The sequence below is a fragment of the Stegodyphus dumicola genome, chromosome 4 (genome assembly GCF_044657685.1).
Source record: "Stegodyphus dumicola isolate Sdum_Otavi_A_Nest chromosome 4, ASM4465768v1".
Lineage (NCBI taxonomy): Eukaryota > Metazoa > Arthropoda > Arachnida > Araneae > Eresidae > Stegodyphus > Stegodyphus dumicola.
This window is the reverse complement of record NC_140771.1, coordinates 81769177-81790710: the sequence shown is the minus strand read 5'-3', so window position 1 is coordinate 81790710 and position 21534 is coordinate 81769177. Positions and strand designations below refer to the sequence as shown.

At 33.6% G+C, this 21534-nt stretch overlaps 1 long non-coding RNA gene across 1 annotated transcript in view; it reads right to left on the bottom strand.

Annotated features, from left to right (window-relative positions):
• LOC118201877 (uncharacterized) overlaps window positions 1-21534 on the bottom strand; it is a 214659-nt gene that overhangs the window by 59473 nt on the left and 133652 nt on the right. Inside the window, exon 3 of the long non-coding RNA XR_015040499.1 lies at window positions 20170-20312. This is a non-coding gene — a long non-coding RNA (uncharacterized LOC118201877). The remainder of the gene's footprint in view (window positions 1-20169; window positions 20313-21534) is intronic.

Here is a 21534-nt window from a genome sequence, read left to right as displayed (position 1 = left end):
GAATTCGACTACAACAGTTGGATGAAGAAATATTGGATCTCCTATCAAAATCGAAAGAAGTCTCGCAAGAAGAATATACTAAAGAATTTGAGTCATGTGAGACTTACAAGGAGAAATTAATAGCAGCCAGGATGAAAGTGAAGCAAATCACTGTGAAACTAGAGAAAAATTTGCTGACTCATGCATCGGTAAATGAAACCAGAACTGTTGATTCAAGAACAACGGCAACGAATTTGAAGCTTCCGAAAATAAATTTGATTGAATTTACAGGTGATCCACGACAATGGTTGAATCTCTGGAATACCTTTAGTAAGATACACGAAGATCCAGTGCTAGATGATCATTTGAAATTCGTATATCTGATCCAGGCTACTGCTGCCAAATCGAAAGCACGGGAAATAGTGCAGAGTTTCCCGACAACTAAAGAAAATTATCCGAAAGTCATCGAACATTTAAAGAATCGTTTTGGACGTGAAGATATTCTTATACAAGTGTACGTTCGGGATTTATTGAATCTTGTGTTGATAAATATAATGCAACCAAAAAGGACTTTGCGCTATCATCGTTGTACGACAGTTTAGAAACAAAATTGCGTGCTCTGGAATCTCTCGGTGAGACTGAAGATAAATACGCTAGTGTTATTTTTCCGTTAGTTGGATCTTGCCTGCCCCCTGACATCTTACGCGTGTGGGAGAGGGAACGGGAGAGCTCGTCACAACAAGGTAAGAGCGATCTTGAATCTATTCTTCTGTTTTTGAAAAATGAAGTGATATCTGAAGAGAGAATTAAATTAGCGCGTTTTTCTTTTGATAAAAGTAGAAAATCTAAAAGTTACATTAATGATGAGTCTAATATTCCTACTTGTAATGATTTGTATACAGGAGACAAATTTAAAGAAAATGCTCCTATTAAGAAAGTTGAAGAATCGTGTTTATTTTGTGATAAGCCACATTTAACAGAAAAATGTTTTAAAGCTAGTACGCTTACATATCAGGATAAAAAAGATTTAATATTTAAGAAGGGTTTATGTCTATTATGCTTGAAGAAAAACCATATTTCTCGTAACTGTAAGTCCAAGGTTAAGTGTTTAATTTGCCAGAAAAGGCATTTGGCAGTAATGTGTCAACAAGTTCCTTCTCAATTGAAAGAGACTAAACAAGTAGAGCCTGTGGCGAAAAATGAGGTCAATGTTTTGGCTAGCAGATCCGCGAGCTCCGATGTGTTACTACAAACATTAATCGTAAGGGTAAAAAATGGCAACAGGGAAAGGATAGTCAGAGGGATTATAGATACGGGTTGCGAGAGAAGTTATTTAACGAAAGATATTACAGATTCTTTGAAATGTAACAGTGTTGGTGAAGTGAAATTAGTTCATAAATTATTCGGAGGTGTAGAAACAAAAGAAAAATTGCATTCTAAATATATAGTTAATTTGAGTATCCTTGATAATAAATATGTATGTAGTGTGCATTGTTTAAGTGAATCTGTTATCTGTTCTGATGTTAAGAAAATACCTAAAGGTCCTTGGTTGAAAGAACTTCGTAAATTAAATATTCAAGTGTCAGATGTAGAGGGTAATGCTCTCGAAAACGAAAGTGACATTAAATTGTTGATAGGTTCTGATATTGCTGGAAAATTATTCACCGGAAATATTAAATGTTTACAAAGTGGTCCGGTCGCGATGGAAACAAGTTTGGGATGGATTTTAATGGGTAAAATTCCAGCGAAGGAATCTTCGGGTATAAATGATTCTCTTGCATGTGTTTCTTTATTGCTAAACGAAAGATCAGCAGAAAACTTGTGGAAGTTAGACGTTATTGGTATAAATGACCCAGTTGAGTCTAAAAAGAAAGCTGAAACTCATGAGGAGACCATGCAATATTTTGAGGAAAATTTGAATTTGGATTCAGACGGGAGATATGAAACTGCATTACCTTGGGTATTGGACCCCTCTCGCTTGTCTAATAATAAAACGTTGGCAGAAAAACGCCTGACTAATACGCGAAGGAAATTATTAGATTCGAATCAAATTAAAGTTTATCAGGAAGTATTTGATACTTGGTTGAAGGAACGAATTATTGAAGAGGTAAATGAAGGCGAAGTAGATAGAGAGCACTATTTGCCTCATAGGCCGGTTTTTAAAGAATCTAGCGAAACTACGCGAGTAAGGCCAGTTTTTGATGCTTCGACACACGCCGAAGGAGAACTTTCCTTAAATGATTGTCTTGAGAAAGGTCCCAACCTAATAGAAATAATTCCAACATTGTTGAATCGTTTTCGGAAATATCCTGTTGCAGTAATTTCAGACATTGAGAAAGCCTTCTTGCAGATTGGTATAAGAGAGAAGGATAGAGATTATTTGCGTTTCTTTTGGAAAGGTGCAAAAGAAGAGAATACTAAAATTTACAGACATTGTCGCGTGGTTTTTGGGCTTAACTGTAGTCCATTTTTGTTAACCGCTACGTTGAACTATCATTTAAATCGTGCCCCAGATCAGTTTGCAGTTACAGGCAACATTTTGAAGGAGTCCTTCTATGTTGATAATTGCCTGACTAGTTTTAAGAATGTTGAAGAATTGAATAGATTTGTACTAGAATCGAGAATGTTATTGTCACTGGGAAAGTTTAATCTTAGAGGATGGCAGTCGGATTGTGAAACCGAAATAATTCCCAACTCTAAATTAGATACATTCGTTTGCGTTTTAGGGTTAAACTGGGATTTGAAGGATGATACTCTTTCCTGTAAAATTGAGTCACTAAAGAAAGAGGAGATTGTCGCGAGTAAACGAACACTCCTTTCTTGCGCGCATAAGTTATTTGACCCAGTAGGCTTCCTTTCTCCCGTTACCCTGTTCCCAAAGGTGATATTGCAAGAGTGTTGGAAATTACGATTAAATTGGGATCAAAAATTGCCAGAACATTTAGAAAAGAAGTCCATACAATGGGTAAAGGAAATGAAACTGCTGTCTGATGTCAAAATTCCTAGATGGCTTAATATTGACAGATCGGTTAACGAAGATGTAAGTCTTCATGTTTTCAGCGATGCCAGCAAGCATGCCTATGCTACCTGTATTTTCTTAAGAGTGAAGACCGAAAATAAGGTTTATTTAAATTTTGTGCAAGCACGCACTAGAGTTAAGCCTTTAAAGAGTATATCCCTTCCTCGTTTGGAATTATTATCCTGCTTAATCGGAGCACGCTTGGGACGTATGGTCTTTTCAGATTTGAACATGCCAAATTTAAGAACATTCTTCTGGACTGACTCAACAACCGCTTTGTGCTGGATCCAGCGAGACGTACGGTGGGGAACTTTCGTTTGGAATCGTGTCCAAGAAATCAGAACACTTACAAAAATAGAAGATTGGCATTACATCCCTTTGGAGCTGAATGCCGCCGATCTCCCTTCTAGAGGCTGTTCAGTTAAACAGTTTTTGCTGTCGAAATGGTGGGAGGGCCCATCATGGCTGTTAGAACCAGAATCGTCATGGTCAAGAGGCACCGATTTGCCGGATGAAGAGATCATAAATTCAGAAAGGCGTAAATCAGTATTGACAACTCTTAACAAAGATTCTAAACCTGACAATTGGTATTACAGGTACTTTTCATCCATAAAGAAAATTGTACGCATGTTAGGTTGGATTCTTAGGTTTTACTTTAAATTACGAAGAATTACAAACGAAACCTCCAAAATTTTGTCAGTTTCGGAAATTAAAAGAGCTGAGATAACTCTTATGTTATTGGTTCAAAGAGAATCATTTAAGAGTGTGAACGATGATAAAATTAAAGACCTCAGACCTATAGTTGATCGTGATGGTTTGATCAGAGCTAAAACCAATATTTCTTATCGCGACGATACTGATGACTTTAAGTTTCCTGTCATTTTGCCATCTGATCATGCAGTAGTAAAATTACTAATAATGAATGCACATAATGAGCTGCTGCATGCTGGTACTTCTATGGTGATGTCTCATTTGCGGGAAAAGTATTGGATCCTCAAAACTCGTAAGACAGTACGAAACTGCATTAGAAAATGTGTTAAATGTCAAAGATTTAAATCCAAAAGTTGTGATGTAACTCCAGGAATTTTGCCGAAAGATAGAGTACGTGATGCAAATGTTTTTGAGATAGTGGGTGTCGATCTGGCAGGACCCCTCTACCTTAAAGATGGTCGAAAAGCTTATATTGTTCTTTACACATGTGCGGTCTATAGGGCCATTCATCTGGAGTCAGTAACATCCTTGACAACTGAAGCTTTTTTCCAGTCATTGAGACGTTTCATTTCTCGTCGCGGAAGACCATCTATAATATACTCAGACAATGGCAGTAATTTTAAAGGAGCGGAGAGCCTTCTGCATACAATTGATTGGGAGAGTCTGCGATCAAAGGCCGCTGAGCAAAGAATTCAGTGGAAATTTATTCCTCCTTCCGCACCTTGGTGGGGCGGTTGGTGGGAACGTTTAGTTCAAATGGTGAAACAGATTCTGAGAAAAGTTCTAGGTCGTGCTGCCCTGGATTACGAGGAGTTGCTTACAGTACTATGCGACTGTGAGAGAGTAATCAATACTAGGGCACTTACCTACGTGTCGGAAGACGTTGAAGATTCATCCCCATTAACTCCAGAAATGTTCCTGCGGGAGATTTCCAAATCAGGAGTACCTGATATCGATACAGTGGATAAGGAAAAACTGAGTAAACGTGCTAAGTATCTACAAAAGGTGAGAGAACAACTTAGAGCAAGATTCCGTGTGGAATATCTAGGACAGTTACGTCAGCAGTCCATTAAAAACTCTATAGCTAAACCTCTCCAGGTGGGTGAAATTGTTCTACTTGAAGATAACAACAAAAAACGTGCTTTTTGGAACCTGGCGCGTGTCATAAAGCGGCTACCTGGTCGTGATGGACAAATAAGACTTGCTGTCATAAAAACAGAGACTTCTGAGTTTCTGAGACCAGTGCAAAGACTGTACAGACTTGAGCTGGATAACCCAGTCCAAAAGGATATGACTGAAAATATTCCTATGACTACCACCAGTGGTAGAACTGTGAAACCAGTGATACGTCTGTGAAATGTTTTGTACTTGTTTGAATACTTTGCAATAATTTGATTTATTTTTATTTTTCTAGGTTTAGTATTATCTGTTAATATGTCTAGAAAATTATGGAATGCTGCATCTCCAGGTAAATTTGTATTTCAATTTAATTAGAACATCTTGGTAGGCATAATTTTATACTTCAATATTGTATACTGTACTATTATGCATATATTATACTTAACAGATATGTGAATTTACCTCCCAGTAAATTCAGGTGGGAGGAATATGTAGCGAATAGTTTATCCAACAGATGGCAGTATCTGCCAAGCTCCTTTGGTAATTGCCAATGCGCATGCGCAAGTGGAGTGTAAAAAGAAGTATGTTATTAGGAGAATGAGCTTTCGTTAATAATGTTGCTGCGCGTTTTCGCTGTGTAAATAAAAGTATATTTTTATATCATAGATGTTCTTTACTCTCTAATGCGAAGCACTAGGTTAGTGCACGAATCTCTTCTGATTCAGAAACCATTTTCAAACCGTGGATCACCACATAATTATTGTGATCTACTTTTGTGATTTGCATTCTGAGGATTGTTTGGATGTTAGCTTTAAGATGTTATGAGATGAATGAAGCATAAGTTACTTTTGTTGATGTTTACTTGAGTTATTATTTACTGTTACTTAAGTTATTTATTATTACTACAGTCATTATTTTCAGAGCTAACAGTGACATAAGCATCTTGGTTAATGTCAATCAAAAAAGCGATGAGAAAAAATTGTTGAAGAAAAAAAGGAACGGTTAAAATAAAAAAGTGTGAGGCATGGACGCATTTAGCTGATCAATGTTTACATTTAAAAGTACTTTGTTTCTGAAATGATAGGAAACAATCAGACAGAGATCATTGAGCAGTCAATTAAATTTAGTTTTTGATGTTAGAGATTCTTTAGAGTATCGAAGTATAGTTTGGTAGATTATCTGAAATTTGTTAAAAAGTAGTCTCGAACCTTTGTAAACGTTCAGGGTGAGTCGCATATGTTCATTATTAAAATGCAGAGGGATTTCTGAGATTTCCTGCTTTTTCCTTTTTTTAACGCACTCGTAAATAAAACATTTTTGAAAGAATCTAAAAGAAATTTAATCATTTTGCATCGCATTTCGGCTGTCATTTTCCCTTAAATTCATTTGCTTCGTGTATTTGCTTAAGTTATTTTCCATCTGTGGATTTATTTTACTTGACATAATTCTGATATAATAAGTTTGAGACAGTTAACTTCCTAAAAAAATATACCACGTACAGTTACAGAATATGAAATGTTTGAGCTAAACATTTCATATTCTGATGTTTTGAATGTTCACCGCTTATTATAATTCATACTGAGTTAAAAATTTTAAAACAGTTTACGAGTAATGAAATGTTTTAAAGGTAAATGCAATTAATGTATGAACTGTTGTAAAATCTTTGGATGCAACATACTTGAAGTTTTCTAAACGTAATCTTTTTTACGCTACCTTTAATCATCTCTCGTGATGGAAAGCACCTTAATAGGCTTTTCATTGCAGCTATAAAAGAAAGAACAAAAATATCATTGTGTAGAATTTTATTTCTAAAAAATATGCAATTACGCACTTCATAAGAATTGCGAAGCATTTATTATACGAGCTCTTGTGAGTTTTCTTATAAGTACTAGAAAATACTACAATGGAATTTGTTTTTGATTGTATGCACATTTATGTGTTCTAATTTTAAAAAGCTGTATTTTTCTCCTAATATTAATTGTTAAGAACATTTTTACTTCGCCAATTAATATTTCTATTAGGGAAAGAAGATTCAGCAGATTTAAAATAATAAAAAAGCTGAATAATATCCTCACTTGATCAAGAAAACTTTCGCCGTTTTATGAACATGTTTTTCAAACATCGCCATTTTATTTTAACATGAATATTCTTTCAAACATGGCTATTTTATTTCAAGCACGGTCATTCTATGGAGCTACAGATTAAGTGACAAAGTAGATTTTGAGCAAATTATTAATTATTTTGCTTTATTAAAGGCAAGAAAAATTATAAAAAATGCTCGAGAAAATAAGCACAGTAATTTTTATATTAGTTACATTACTATTTATTCTATTTTCGATATTATTTGTCATTTATCAGAAAAGAATGTTTTAAAGCTTTTCATTTCAAAATTTTTTTGCTGTTTTCCTGAAATTTTTATAAAGCTAATTAATAATTAATTACATAATTAAAAAAGTAATAATAATAATATTTATCATTACTATCAGAGTTTTGGTAATGAATGAATTATGCATATAAAATCGGCAAAGATATTTAACTTTTACTGTACGTATATATATATATATATATATATATATATAAGATTAACACAATTTTGGAAGCATTGAATGTAAGACCACTACGACGTAAACACGCAGAAATGCTGATGGCGTAAATACTTCAAACTTAGAGCGTCCATCCATTTTGTATAAGAAACAGCCGAGCCGAATCTAATTCCACATTTATTCAAATTCATATTTTAGTGGCCACAATTCACTTGTCACTCCTATCGTGCCAACTTCTAGAACATTCACAATTTTGATACTATACCGACAGAAGCTATCACAGCAGCACATAGATGATCGCAGCAAAGAGTCTTAACAAGATGAAAGCTTAAGCGAAAAAGAGAAAGAGTGTCGAAGTAGTAATGCAAAGGAAGAAGGTTTGGTTTACAATTTGGTGAATGGTCAAGAGGCATCTGCATTAAGCGTTACGTAAGATAGCGTGATTAATTTGAATGACGCAGTTTAGACTTATAAGTGCTATTTCTAAGACAGAGAGATGAAGTTCCTAAATGAAATGAAAACAAAAGAGGTTATAGCCAAGTAAAATTAGAAGTTTGCTTTTATATTTTTTATCTTATATATGTGTGTGTGCGGTCATTTGTTCTCTTTTTTCAAACTCCTTTTGTTTTAAGACCGAACAACTTGCAGTGTTTATACGGCGCACATTGACATCTTTGCCTCAGGTAAAAAAATATGTCTTCTGTAGTAGAAAGAATGAATCCTAAAACAATTTTACTTGCTCGGGAAAAGAGCGGGATTCGTATTGAAATCAAGAGGAAAAAAAAACCTTTGGCCCGCCATTTTCACATGAATCGTAGTGACGTACCAACTTCATTGTTGTGTTTGATAATTTAAGATTTTTTTGTCCCTATCACTTTTTAAATAAGAAGATGTTGCTATCAAGTTTTATCTATCGCTATGTATTATTTTAACAAAAAATATAGCAAATATACAAGAAAATATGGTGACACAAAATAGGATATTCTCACGAAATGTTATCTCCATGCATTACTTTTAGGGAATAAAAATGTATGGCAGCACTCTCTACATTACATCGAAAATTCTAAAGATATGCTGCTTTTAAATATTTTGCAATTTTGCTTTTGAATTTTATGTGGCGCAAGTGTGAAGGTAAACGATGTTTAATAATAAAGCAAAAAAGAGAAAACAATATGTTAGCAGGAGTGACCCAAGAGCAGATTGGTAACCTGCAATGATCAGCGACAGCATAAAAACCTTAACAAATCTTCTGGTGCGATGATAAACCTGAATCCTTTCAGATTTATTTCCTTTATTTTTCATAAGTTTTTAATTCGTTATATACATATCACAACATAATTGGCACTCTAATGATGCCTATTTCCAGAAAATTTACATTTTGATACTATTGCGATAGGAAGAAAGCACAACAAAATGCCTTCATTACAGGAAGAGTGGTGGCAGAAGCTAAAGTGAGCATTTAATCCAGTATGGTAGTCTACTAAGTAGAAGATTTTGGTTTAGGTTAGAAAGGTTTCGATTCTCAGAGTTTAAGTTCCAAATTAACTAAGCCATCTACCTAACGCAAGCTGTTTGTCATAGATGTATCTAGAAATGACGCAGTCCAAAAATTCTTTAATTTACTTTAGAATAGAAAGAGAAATATGTATGTTAAAAATGAGGAATTAAGAGGCTATGGATAAATTAAATTATAAATATGATTTATATGTTTTTTCGTACACACATATATGTACACATATATATATATAGACGCATAAAATAATTGCAACAATACACACATATATGTGTATATTGTTGCAATTATTTTATGCGTCTGACCAGGCAAGAGGCTAGTTTCTTGAAACTAGAGAGGTACATGCTTCTGACTGATAGACTGTTGATTCTCATTAAGTTCTTAATCAAGATTTCGAAATCTAGAGAACAATTCGGGCATTCGAAAATAATCGATTTTCCGTCCAATTACAACGTTAAGATTTGCGTTCTAACCCGGTAATTCTTACTAATAGCCTGCGGAAAAATAGAAATAGTCAAGACAGCGAGATTAGTATCTCTTTGGAATAGTCCCACATGGCGAGTGAACGGTAGGGATTTCAAGTTCTCATTCAGTGCTTTCGAAGAGCTTTCTCAGTGAAGCCTTTCAGAAGCTTCCCAGAGAGCATTCGAGCCCTTTATAGTAATTCCCCATCAATGTAGCTGGACATAGCTCTTCTAATCTATCGCATTTTGAATGGATAAATGTTTAATATATTTTGTTCCTAAAAGAAACTACAAATTCTTCCAATTTTGCTGTACTCTTTATAGTAGGATTAGGAACAGCATCGCTTGGAATTCTGAATAGAAGTTAGGATACAAATGTGAAGTACCCAGTAGTTTCATTCTTAAGGATTTATAATAGAACGTTATTCTTCGAGGGTTACAGGTGAGCTTCTGAAAGGCTTGGAAACTTCCGAAATCAACTTCAGGGTAATGATTATTTTAAAATTTGAAACGAAAAACCTATTTGATATTTTAACGTAATTGCATTCCATTGTTATTTTGGATTTAATATTCTTACAATCATATAGTTCATAAAATTTCATAATTAAGCTTGTTATTAGTGCTAGAGTATTATTAGTCTCGAAGCTCACTTTTTATTCGTATCACTTTTGTGTCCGAATCATTTCTGAAATCATTGCCACAAAATGTTATCATCATGCATTTTTTAAAAATTAATAATGAAGAATGTGTATGTATGTAGTTTCTCGAACTGTGTAAATACGGCTGCACCTAGAGATACCGACCTTTTAGTATACGTAGTGCTCTACCTGAACATGAACAACTCGAAGCTCGAATTTTGAATTTCGAAGGGTTTTTTGATTTATTTCCGATTTTGTACAAATTCTACAAACTCTTGTACAACAAATCTAGGAACATCAAAGCAAGAAGTGGCAACACAGCTCGAAATAAAACCTTTTTAACTCTAGCGCTCCAGACAGTAGCTATTCCCCAAAAAGTAAGATATTTATCTGTCTACTTTTATCCAAAAATTCGGCTATTTGATTGCTACTGCCTCAATCAGAATAACTATTATCTCCATGCACCAGCATGTTGTCATTTAATTAAAGCATAAGATATTTAACTTTCCAATTTAATCGTTTTGTTACTCAGTAACAAACCAAGTGACTGATTTAAATATAAATGCTTTTAAATCACGAGATATCTAATTAGAAATATTAAATATTATCATGGGATAACACAAGCTGAACTTATTAAAATCATTATGTATTCTCTCTTTTATTTAAAAAAAATTATAATACCTCTTTCAGGCGGCTGGCCGTTCGAGCAGCGCATTTTTAAAGAAATAATATAGTGAATGTGAAAAATGCGAAAAAAGAAAACCCTAATTTTAATGGAATAGTAAACATATGCTGTTTTTAAAAACTGTGCTTCTGAATTTTATATGGTGTAAGAGTGAAGAAAGCAATACTTAATAGTAAGCTGAAAAAAAAAAAGATATTTAAAAAGAATTGTTCTGTCTTCCACAGTTTATGCTTTGAATATGCGTATTGAAATGACTATGATGTGCCTTGCATAGAGTATAAGGGAGCTCGGTTTTAAAATTGCCTCCCATACTTGGAATTGACATTTAACAGCTTGATACCTTACCAGAAAAAATAAATGTTACAGAAAGAAAGAGGACAAGAAATATTTATTATTCTTAGTATCATACTCTATCATAAAACTAAGGAAATATGTTTTCTTTTAGAGCAAATATTAAACAACACATCATAAATTAAGGAACGCATTATAAATTGTAATGGTATATTAAAAGGAATATACATTCTCTTACATTCTAGGAATTATGCTACTTATAACATTTTAACGGTATAATCGATTTTATTTTAAAAGGTTATTTTGATTCTGCAACTGATTTATTACAGTTTGTTAATTTATAATGAGTTATTGAAGATCATTTCTTTTCTCTAAACCGTGATTCATTAACCATGCCAACGACTGCTGCGGAAAAAGGTCGAATCATCTAATTCGCTAAATTTCCTAAATCCTCTGCGCTGTGATACCCACACATATTATGACTGTCAATGGGGGAAGGGGGTCGTTACGACCTTAAATGTCTTATTTAACCCTTTTGTGGGCCATTTATTTCTCTTTTGAATTTCTTCCGTTTTTTTATGTTTTATTATCAATTAAACAATAGCATTTAAGGAAATATATTTTATTTTGCCAAATTTTTTGTTTACATTTAAATTTTAGGGGTGGGAAGTATACTTCCTACGGAACCTTTTATGGTCATAGAGAAAATTCAATTTAAAGGCGATTATTTGCCGTTAAAAGATGAGAAACATGTTGCAATGCACAAGTGTACTTCAGATACTGCACACATATAGCGGGTCCTCTTTTCTTGTGCCTTTGTGCTAGATTTCTTATATCGTCTATAGTTGGAAACCATCTTTGGCATATGATTTTCCACACTGACTAAGCGTACATCATTCGGAACTGAACACCTTTTTACTTGGAAGCCAGCAGAACGGCCTTTCTTTTTTTGAGGAATATCCGTCTATTAGTTGACGAGCTAATGCTATACAAAATGTTAGCTGGTCTAAACTTCTGTTTCTCTTGTTTCCTTGCCACAGTATAAAACTATTTACGATGCCAAGATCAATAAGAAAATAAAAAATACGATGCCACCATTCTACAGATCTTCTTCGTATTCGGTACCTTTCTTTTCTTTGATCGAAACAATAAACCCCTACCATGATATCGTTATATACGGCAACAGCTTTAGGGAAAGGTACTTCTGTTTAAGTACCATCCTTTTTGTACGATTTACAGATGTAATAATCGCTGAATTATGTTCAGTAGTCAACAATGTAACAGCCGTTTTGTCCATCCACTTTATTGCAGCAACTTCTTCCTTAGTTAGGAACACTGATTCCCCTCTTTGTAGTTTGCTATTAGCCTTCCTTTGCGGCCTCACAATCCCCACAGAAAACAGACCACTTATAAGTAGACTATTTTGCAAGCCTAAAAGATGTCAAATAGTTATCATAGGCTATAAGATGACCTGTCTGTTTCACATCTTCCGTTTAGTTTAGTTATTACTGTTTCCCCTAAGCTCAATATTTTATCCTTATTATCAGAAGTTTCTTTTCCACAATAAATTTCAAATTTTTGAATATATCCAGTCTTAGAGTCTGCTAAACACCACACCTTGTAACCTCTTTTTATAGGCTTCATTGGCATATACTGCTTCAATGAAAATCTCCCTTTGAAAGCTATCATACATTCATCTATTCATAATGTTGACGAAGGATCGTAGACTTTAGGTATGGAATCATCGAGCTGTGAGAGGATGCCTGACTTTAGGAGTTTATCACACGCAAATTGTCCACATGGATTTGTGCTGTTATCGTTTACATGTAAAGTCTCAGTTATTTTTTGAACCTCTTTGCGATTATTATTCTTGCTACTGATTGAACATTGAGAATAGGGTCTGTGCTCCAGCAGTTTTTCAGTTCAGGCAATTGATGTATACCCATGAGTATATGCATACCTACCCATGCTTTCAATTTTTCTGATGTGATTTCTTTCTAGTTCAGGATAATGTTTTTTGTGGTATGACCCAATCTCTTCCTTTTCTTAGTCTGCTTTGCATATGAGTTTGTTTCGTCAAAATTTCCTCAGTAAAAATCATGCCAAAATAATCCCTTTTTTTCTCAGTAGAATTGAATGATATTTTCAAATGTATTTTCAAAAATATTCTAATTTTTCCAACATACCTATTGCACGTGGCTTTTATACATCATGCAATAGCATTTTCACTTTTTACCCATTATTTATTATTCAATATTAGATAGTTACTGCAGAAATATACAAAATAAGAAAACGTTATTATAATACAAACAATGCTTTACTTACATTTGAAGCAGAATCGTATAGCAATGCAAATGTCAATCAAAGCAGGTGTCTCAGTGGAACAGATCTCACCCAACGCGTTCGAACTTTCAAAATAAATGTGGTAATTCTGTTTTCAATCAATTGAACACAGATGGCAGCACAATACTGAAGTAAGAATTAGAGTTCCCAACGTTATAATAGCAAAGCCAATATATTATAGTGGGTTTTGCGCTTCCCACAGGTGTATTTCCCAGGAACATGTAGGTGGGAAGTAATCTTCCCACAGCCTACGAAAGGGTTAAAATAACGAACGGTAGTCAATATTTTGTTTCTAATAGCCAAATGACATACTCATTCAGATTGCACAGAGCGTTTATGAGATGACTATGAGAGTTTGTCTCGTCATTTAAATAGAGTGAAGTACATGAAGGCTATTGGCCAACGGGGTTTTGTGGAAGATTTTATGAGGGAAACTGGTTCGTATTTCTGCCAGCCCGTTCGTATGGAATCGGACCCAGGTCGAACTCATTCATTCAGCGGTCTTAACCTCTCGGCATGTGACAGCTTGAGTGAAAATGTGCTATATTGTAATTAATTTTCTATAATTGTATCGTATATCCATGAAAATATAATATATACTTTTCGAAATATTGAAACTGATATGTAACATGTTAACATTATGTATTCAAAGCCGAATGCTATTATTAATATTTAAGTGCTAAACCATTAATGATTCTCAGGGCTTAATTTCTAAAACTAGAAGTGCCGGTGCCCTATATTAAGGTTTTTTACGCTGTCGCTGAGTTTGCAGTTTAGTAGTTTGTTGTTGCACTCACTTCTAACCAACCCTTTTTCTTGCCTTTTTAGCTTTACTGTTAAGCACAGAAATTACAAAATATTTAGAAGCTGCATAGCAGCATTTATAATTTTCTATGCAGTGTTAAGTGTTGGCATATTTTTTATATTTTTTTCAGTCTTTTCTCAATTCATCATATCGATTATTCAGTTTTCTAGTAAGATGGCTATTAAAGAAAACTTTTTTGTCATTTTAATATAAACTTTTTATGTGCTAACTTTATTCTTTAAATATCACATTCTTCGCACTTACGCCACATAAAATTTTGAAAAATCACAAAATATTAAAAAACAGCATATCTTTAGATTTCCCGATAGTTTGTCAGAGTTTGCCATACATATTTTATACTTGCTATGTTATTTCTCTAAAAACGAGCCGTCTGCGCGGCCAGCCGTCTTTAACAGTTATAATAAAAAATAAGAATATAATGATTTTGATGAAGCCAGCTGTCATTTCATATTAATATTGAATATTTCTAATTGGATCTCGCATGAAGTCATTAATTAGTCTAATTAGACATCTCATGAAATAAGAGATGTTCATTTAAATCAATCACATTAAAAAGGTGAGCTTCAATTTTAAAGTATTTTAGACTGAATGGCAACACGCTGGCACAGGAAGATAAATGTATTTTATTTTTAGCCGCGGGTACGTATTGCTTTCATACAGTTGAGTTTGTTAATTAAAATTGAAAGAATAAATTTCTTAATTTTTTTTCCGAATGGTGCTCGAAATAAAAAATGTTTTACTATGAAAAATGTTGCAACTGCTCACTTTCAAATCGTTGAATGTGTTAATCAAAAATTCATTAAAGTTTTGCAAAATATGAAATAAATAGTAAAACAAATTCAAAATTCAAAATTCAAATTTCGGGCTTCCGGTTGCACATGTTCAAGTGAAGGACTATGTTATTCAAGCTGTAATGGCTCTAGGTACCGTCGTTTTGTCACAGTGCAAGGAATATACACGCATGCAGATTCTTCATTATTTAATTTCTTTATAGTTAATACAGGGCGATAATATTGGTGGCAACAATTTGATATGCGATATGCCATTTATAGTGAAGAAATACAATATATCATTTCGAGAATAATAGCTAGCTCCCTTTGGACTAATAATAAAACAATTAAAACTCAAAATGCAACGAAGAAAATAAAAATTTTGAAACGTTAAGTCAGTTTAACGATGAATAATTATGTAATGAAATAAAATACCTGGCCTTATATTATATGAAGCTCCTGCTGGACTTAAGCCCTGAATATACAGTAAAATGTAATGTTTTAAGGAATCTCAGAAACGAAAATCATTCATTTTTCATCACATCATTAAGAAAAGGCAAGACGGTTAAATCTTCATTGAGGTGAATATAAATAACGCTACAAAAAGTATGTGTGGATGAAAATTTTAATACAAAAGCGAATAGTGTAGGATGAAAGCAAAGATAGAAGAATCCAACGTTCTTTGACCGCAATCCATTAACAACATAATTCTAACTGTCAAGCAGATTGTGATAGGGAAAAATATTGCCTCTGAATCCGACAGTTGATGTGAGCCGAGAAAATGTAAGGTTTTATACAAATGACCATATTCATTACCCATGTCTGGTTACATCATTTCAAAAAGTTTGACAGTTCTGTGAAAAGACATCAGCGTTGGACATGTTTGAACCGTTTATATTAATACCTCAGTATGTTAAGCTTACTGTAATGTGGAGCATATTTAGGAATATAAACAACGGTTCCGCTTTGCAAATCACGAGTAACACCGATACCGAATCAGCGGATATAATGGCTTGAGTAATCATTTCTAATACTTTCAGTGGCGAAAAAAATTTACCGATTCTCAAACAAGTTTCATAAATTTATTGCATGTCATTAAGAATAAAATTTTGACAAGTGGTTGAAGGCTTTTCTTTCTTTAAAGCCTCAGTCTCTGTCCAAGAATTTGCTTCCCAAGGAAAAGAGAAGCATTTATTGTATAGAATTATAATAAAATTTTAAGACTTACTTATTATTAAAATGAAATGTTTCGGGATCAAAAGAAATTTCCGCTGAGTTTGTAGTTCAGATTCTTAAAATAGATGCCCTAACCGCTGTTATCTACTGCTTCGATTATAATTGTGATTTATCTAAAAAAAAATAGAAAACTAACGAAGCCGGACTCCAACACAATTAAAAATCTGGTATAAGCATTTGGCATTACTGTATGAGGTTGTATGCGGTCTGATACTTAAATTTTAGTCCTACAGCCTTACTAAACAAGCACTAAGCTAGCACTACGTCTGAAAAACTTGCAAAGTTTTAAACAAGCTTTTTATCAAACTGAGTTTTAACATAAACAGCACAATCCGTGATTCAGATGAACCACTGCTTGTGCCGATTTAAATTAAATAATGTCAGATAATAAATTTAAATGCTGTTAAAGTAATCTAAGGCTAACACTCAGAAACTAAACTGCAAGCTGGCTGAAATAATTTACTGGCGAGTACGTTTAAAGTAAAGGCTGCAACAGAGTGCGAAAGTCGAGCTAATTAATAAATTTCAGATTGAGTTGCTAGAGACTAACAGTGCAGCGCCAGAAATTCTTCCTCTGACTAAGAGTCAAAAACCCTCAACTTATATGCAATGTATTTCTTCAACTATCTCAACTATTTCGCGTTCTGGTGAAGAATACGGAAGGAAGAAGATAAAAACTAAAAAAAAAAGCAAAGAAAAGTCATAATGACTGGGTAGTTATCATAAGAATCTTGCAATAATAATGGAAGAATGAATAGTATAATAGAACTATATAATGGATCCAATAGAATAATGGAAATGAATTAATTAAATGTAAAAGTATTACGTATTTCAAAATTTATGCGTAAAGGAAAAATAAGTCTGCAGAGTAATGAATTGTCACATATTCATATTTTTCTACAAATATACTTCATTCAATGCCATGAAAGAAGACAAAAAAAAAAAAAAAAAAAAAAAAAAAAAAACTTGCTTAATTTAACTTGCTATTTGCTAATCTTGCTTTTTAATAAAATTTGCCACTTATTAGTCTTGTCTAAATTTTAAAAAAAATCAGCAATGTGTTAGAAAATTGTTGAAAGTCAAAAACATGTGCATTACAAAAAAGTACCTCATTCACTCTGTAAAAAATTTTTAAATTTGACAATATTTGTTTTCTTCAGTTTTCTTAATTAATTCTGGAGCAACCTAATTTCACCTTTTATTTTATTTTTTCAGATATTTATCAGAGTTTAAATAAATAATAATAAAATGCCTGAAACAAGAATCTGCAAAAGAATCAATATGGAGCTTCTAATCAACTCTTTTGTTTTACTAAAACCATGTTCATTTCTATAGTCTGTTTTATGGCGCTACCTAGTTTAAATGAAGTTTCAAAGTGAAAAATTAATCTTTACTAATGAAAATTAATATTCAGGAAACTATTTCAAAGGTCAAATAAAAGATGAAAGTTTCTTCTTGTATGCTGTTATTATCATTAATCCGCATACTTTTTAGAAATTGTATAATACTGGGTATCTGCAATGTAGGGTGAATTTTGCTGAAGTACTATACTTAACCTTCCAGCGGGCGCGCTTTCTGCACCAACAAGAAAGGTCGCGCGTATTTCTTAGATACGCTATTATAAAAAAATAAGTTTTCCAGAGCAAAAAAATTAAAATTAGTTTGTAAGTAGTTAAATGTTAATAAGTACAATTGAGTTAAACAATATTAACTTTAAATTAAGGAAAATAAAATAAGTATAAAGCAAAAAACAATATAAAATGGACTAAAGACTTATCAAACTAACTTGAAAGTAAAACAAAGTTAAACTGCCAATATTTCAACTGAACTTTTATATTTTTAATCAGTAAGTGAAAAAACACATTAAATATTACATAACAAATCAATTTCATAGTCACTTCATTGCATCGGTGCAGTCTGAACAAATATGTTTACAGTGCTCTAGACAAATGAATTTTAAGCAAATCTCACAGCTGAACCTCGTAATTCTAGTATGCTTGTCACTTTGGCAGGGTTTGCATCTTTTTTTCCCTGAAGTCATTTCTTCAACGACAGCTAATTCTGCTTTTCGTTTCAACAATTTAAATTTCAGCTCACTTTGAAGAGAGTTAGGGATTCTTTTTTCAACGTTTTCCTTCACAAGAGCATTTGCTAGCTTTCGCAGATATTATCTTCTAAGTAATTTTTCACTATTATTTGTTGAATGAATTATGTAGCTATTGATTGCTGCTATATTCAGCATAGAAAACTACAAGAGGCAAACGCCTGGTGTTCCTGGCAACATTGTAGGAAGCACAGAGTTTATCCACTGTATCCACACCTCCTTTGGTACGATTGTAAAATGTAATAATCTCAGGCTTTTTTTTGGTCTTGGGTATTTTCATCTATTGCTACGTCATCATGAAGATTTGAAATCAATATGACGTTTCTATAACGTTGGGTACATAGGAGAGAAGTGCAATATTTTTTCTAAATCCAAAAAGACTCGTATTGGGTTCCCGAGTTTTCGTCTGCTTGAACTGATCCGGAATTTGAGGTTTATTGTTTTTCAAAGTACCTACAAATGACAATTTTTTTCATCTATTTCTCGTACTAACTCAAAACTTGAAAACCAGTTGTCTGTGGTTACATTTCTTCCAGTGTTATCAATGGGTTCTGTCAACCTTTTTACAACATCTTGTGGTTTATTGCTTACGTAAAGAGACAGCCCACCAGCGGCCGAGCGGTAAAGTCGCTGAACACTGGTAGTTCGGTCCGAGGTTCGAATCCCGCGAACGGGCTGGCTGCATGGGTGTTTTCGTGGTTTTCCCCATGTGTAACGTGTATACGAGCCAGTTTCCCTTAGAAAGTCCTCCACGAAAGGCATCCCTCCTCTTAGGCAGATAGCCCTAGTGTGCTTTGCCATAATTAAATACACCACACCACGTAAAGAGACAATCTCGCTGCGCTCCAGCATAAATGCCAATATTGTATGTGTAAAACATACGAGCGTCTACCATGGCATAAATTTTTATGCCATATTTGTTCGGTTTTTTGGGGGAATGTATTGAATGAAACCACATCTTCCTCAAAATCCTTCTAATTTCTCATCGGTTGTGACATTCTCTCCAAGTGAATAGCACTTCTGGCAATTAGAGACAAACTTTTCAAAAATGTTTCTTATTGGAGCCAAGCGGTCGACTTCCCTTCGTTCTGCCCTTGTGTTTATGTCATCAAACCGTAAATCTCTTAGTAAAAACAAAAATCTCTTCAAGTTCATTACTACTTGAAATTCCTCCATTCTCCACAGTTCCTCAAGATTCCAGAACTCTGTTACCATGATAAATACCAGCTAAGTAAAGTAAACCCAAAAGAGTTTATTTTTGCCCATTTCGTTTCTCTGCTGTCCCTTATACGAGAATAATTAGACTTCACAGAAGAAATAAACTTATTCGTATCTTCAGCGATGATTTCTATCAAACTATCAGTAAAGAGGCATTTCCATATATCCAAAATATCTGTTAGCTATTTAGCTTCACCGATGACTCCAGAAACATGAACACATATGTTACGAGGCGCTCGTTTAGTTTTCGTTTTATGCCATGTCCAAGAATCGATGACTTTTCTGTTTTTCATTTGATGAGCTATATACATTTCGGAAGAATTATCATCATTATTTCCCTCTTCAGAATTGGCCTCTGCACTAATTTCCGATTCTGAATCACCTTTTTCTGAAATTCGCTCTTCTTCGTCTGTAATGCTTTCATCTAAAATAATGTCCTCATCGTCATCACTGTCACATAAAAGCATATTTCTTATAATCACAAGATCCTTCGGATCATTCATGTCGAGCATTTTACTTTTATTCGCCATAACTGAAAAGAAATCTACAAAAATATCATACATGGTCGCGCGTATGTGACGCATACAGTGCTTCTATTTTATCATTAAAAATAATTATGCACACAAATTATACAAAATCATAAAATTTAGATGTAAAATAATAAAGATTTTCTATAATAAAAAAGGAAATTAGATATAGCAAAAACTTACTTCAACGGTCGCGCGTATTTCTGGAATACAAATAGTAAATCTGCAGACTCGCATTAACCCCTCGAAATCCAGCAGACGACTGAAAGAAGGGCGAACGAAGAGGAGAGAATAGCCAAGAACACGCGGTCATAGCGCCTTCTGGTCTACGAAAAAAATTCAAAATCAAAATCTAGTGTATGTCACACATACGCGCGCCCGCTGGAAGGTTAAAAAGTGTAAATGTTATTTAGCAACAAAATAATATATATTTGGTAACTGAACTGAAAACAAAGAAATTAACGTTTTGTGTAAAGCAGAAGTTTTTTTTTTTTTTTTTAAATCAAAAAACGAAGTTTTTCGAAACTGATAAAAAATTCCCGACGAAATGTTTTCGTTATCCCGACGAAATTTTTTCAATGTTTTCTTAATGAAAAAAACGAGCAAAAGTATTCCCCAAGTGAAGGAGCAAGAATTTTTTCAAAATAAATTATAAATCAGCTAGAAAAAAGTTAGTCTTGGCCACTACAAACTAAGGACCTATGTAAATAATCATTCAAAATAAACAGAAAAATAGATAATTTATTGTATCTAGCAAAATCATATAGCAAAAAAATAGCTGTATATAGCTCAAGAAGAAAGCGAATATTCAGTAAATCATTATTAGCTTCCAAGAAATATCATAATTCCCCCTATTGCTCATGGAGTAAACTTTATTACAGTTCAGCTAACCCACTTTGCACCGCAGTCTCTCAAATCTGAGTAATAACTATTTCATTCTGGCTTTCAGAACCGTATTTATATGAGTTGTGCTGGCTTCTGGAAGCTTTAGAAAAAATAGCTTTTGGAGCTTTAACAGTCCGTTTTACTGAAACTTCTCGAAATTCGCCAACTTGGCGACATAAGTTTTGTTAAAGCCCTTTAAGAGCGTTTTAGCCAGTATCTTATAGTTATAGAGTTTGGTATTTTTATACAAACTCTTAACAGACTTAGATGAAATTATCGCTGTGTCTGAAAAGAACTGCAAAGTGTTAAGAAGGTTTAAAATCAAAACTTTTATTAAATCAGAATTCGAATATAAACGCATGACTCGTGCTTACAAGTCAACCACAGCATGTGGCGATGTAACTTAAAGTACCAGTCAATTTCAGATTTAAATCTATGTCTAACAGGCAAAGGCTACACAATTGGTTTTAACACGGAGTTGGCTTAAAAAGTCTCACCGCAGAAACAGTTTAAATGTAAGCAGTGGAAAACGCAATGCTGAAGAATACAATCTTATCTAAACTAGCAGAGACCTGGTAATATGGCAGAAATACGCAGTGCCCCACAATCCGAAAACCTCATCTTAAATACTCACAAACCTGATTTGCATTCTGGAATGGAAAA